Source organism: Amaranthus tricolor, chromosome 17 (assembly GCF_026212465.1).
Source record: "Amaranthus tricolor cultivar Red isolate AtriRed21 chromosome 17, ASM2621246v1, whole genome shotgun sequence".
Classification (NCBI taxonomy): Eukaryota; Viridiplantae; Streptophyta; class Magnoliopsida; order Caryophyllales; family Amaranthaceae; genus Amaranthus; species Amaranthus tricolor.
The window spans coordinates 6607613-6610806 of NC_080063.1; positions in this window are offsets into that span (position 1 = coordinate 6607613).

Genomic DNA, 3194 nt, shown 5'->3' on the forward strand with positions numbered 1-3194 from the left:
ATCAATTTCTATATAAATATGATTCTTTTTTACAGTTTTAGAACACATGTAATAAAATGATATTATTCTATAAAAGATTTTCAAACAACAAATAAATGGTCAATAACACTATCAATAATAGTGTTAAAATATTGCATATTACAAGTACTCTTACTTTGTGTAATATGATGTATCTAATGGAACATAAGAGTGTACTCTTTAATCATCGATCAATAATAATGGTATTGTTTTTCTCCCAACAGTTTCTGTTCATAATGGACTTGAAAATAAAGTTATAGGTGAATTGTTTGCTTACCCTAGATGTGAAGGCGAAGGAAGTGTTGATCTCGAGATGCTTGGCAATTGATTCAATGAATGCTCTTTAAAATGATCAGAAGTTCACAGCTACTTTGTTATAAAATTTTTTAATTTTAATCTACAAGTGATAAATTATGATCAGTTATAATTTGGCCGATAGGGATATCAATCTCACATTGATACCATGGCTCGCAAAAGCGACTGATACTGAATTTTATTCTACAATAATTTATTTATTTGCTCATAACGTATCCTTATACAATACAGTCTGAGAGCAATATTGTTTTATTATTCTTTAGTTCTAGAAGAAGATAAAAGATGTTGATGAATGAAATAACTGAACCACATAATGAGAGAATATGATTTTGTGATATTTGGTTAAAAAAAATGTAAAATCATTGTAAAAATAAAATATATTAAAATTAAAGAGACATATCAAAATAAAAAAAATAAAAAAAAAACAGTAAAAATTAAGAGAACAAAAAGAATATGATTTACATGTTTTAGAAATGTTTATTAGTGAAGAAAAAGAAAAAATTCAGCATAATTTACCTGTGATGAATGATAATCTTCGCTTTTATTAAATGCAGAATTAATAGCACTTCTTATAAACATGAACACCTATATAATGATAAAGCAAAAAAATGGTGAAAACCAATGCTAATAACAAGATTTACTATGTTGATTCATTTAGGACACTTTAAATTTGATATAAAGACAACTTTAATACTCCGGAATATTCACAGGAATTAAGAAAAATCGAATATTTTAGATAGTGGATATATTATTTAATTAAATAATAAATTTGATTGGAGAAAAATAGGGACTACAAGTATTAAAAAAAAAGTTAGTGGAAAAAATATAACGACCACGACTAATAAAAAATTAGTTTTATAAAATTAGTAGAAAACATGTGGGGACCATTACGAATATTAAAATGTTAAATTGAAATTAGTGGAGGATAAGTGAGGTACATAAGCATTATAAAAATATTAAAGTGAGTATGAATAAGGTTATTTTTGTCCAAAATTTATAACATAAGTGGAAAGATTCTCTGTAAGAACAACAAATGAAACACTCCAAAATGGCAAATGGGTACTTCTTTAAGGAATGGAGGGAGTAAAATATAATACTTTCTCCGTTCCATTATACTTGTTACATTTGACCATTTACGCAATTTAATGTGTTTTTTTGTTTATTTATATGTAGAATTATACACATTTAAAAATTATAAAAAGTTAATATTATTAAAGTATGCGATTATACAATTCAAACAAGATTCCACTTGGACTACATTTTTACTTATTTATTAGTCGGAATGTATAAAATAAACTTAAATGATTAATAGTATCCATAATCGAAATGTTGCAAGTATTTCAAATCAGAGCATTTAATACATATATATTTACACATAACCTAACGTTGGATCATAATCCACCTTATAAAAGTATCATGAATTCTATTATAATGTTGCTATTAGACATGATTGATTGCATTTGGCCTTCATATTGATATGTTAAAGTCAATAATGAATAGTCAATAGTCAACATTGCTTTTATAACTTTGATATTAAATTTTCTACTCCTATATTGATGAGTCAATGTCAAGAATTATGTAGTATGAGTATAGCTACCTATTTAAATTGTAGACTGGTCCTGTAAATTAATATAAGTCTTTTTAGCACACTTTAGCTTTATTCATATGCACTCAGAAAAACTTTTTAGGAGGTTACTCATCCTAAGATTGCTTCTCACCAAATATAGGAGTTCTTAGCAAAATGGACTCTCATAAAAAAAATACACCTTATTAATATAAATAGTCTACTAATCTTTTTCAAATTAAACCTGGGATATCAAAACTATATTTTGATTTTCTTTTTCTTATCTACAAAAGTTCTCTTTAACTCTTTTTGAGTGGTTAAATATTCCTTGTCCTCTACTAATGGTAATGGATCATCCCACTTAGATAAAAGAACATTATTATACTTTATTTGAATAGAAGATATTGAAATCAATGAAAAGGAAGAGATTTAGATATATTTAATAATTTTTATTTGGATAATAAATTTTGAGGAAATAGGTTTAGAAGGAAGATATTTAAAGCGATTAGTTTTCTTTATATTGTTAATAACAAAATTTCTCTATAAGTGAAAATATTTGAAATTAAAATTTGTTTTATTAATTTTTTGCTTTTTTTTTTCTTTAAATTTATTATCCAAATATAATATATAGCGTAAAACTCAAAAATAAATACTTTCACTTGTTGGGTGGTGTTGCTATGGAATAAGATAAAGTTAAATTAAAAAGAGTGGATGAATCTATGAATGAACTTATAATCTTTTATTAAAGTTTTGAAAAGGATTGTGTGGATGAATGGTAAAGATTCTTTTGCATGCATCTTTTTGTCTTTGTGCGAGTTTATGTCTAAATCAAAACAAGTCTATAATCATGAGTTCACGTTTCCATTTTTATAGAAAAGTTTTTTTTACCATCATATTCTTTTTTCCTTATAAAGTAGGCTTTGGTAACTATTCATTTTTATAATGAAAGCAAATCTCATCTACACAAAATAGTTGTTTAGCCGTTTGGCGTTTGCCATGTAAGTATGTAACGCAAAGGAAATATCCACACTGGCGATGAACAACCATTCAAGACCCTACTTGAACCCAATTGAATCATTAGGTGGATCAAGCTGGCTTCCATACCCGCAAGTAAAATCACCAAAATTGAAAAAAAAAAAAAAAAAAAAAAAAAAAAAAAAAAAAAAAAGAAAAGAAAAGTTTAGAAGGGGTGCTATGAATCGAATATAAGAACAAGAATGTAAATATGTTGTGCTCTTAATAATTAATATAATTATATTAAACTTTTTTGAATATAATTATATTTAATAATTCAATA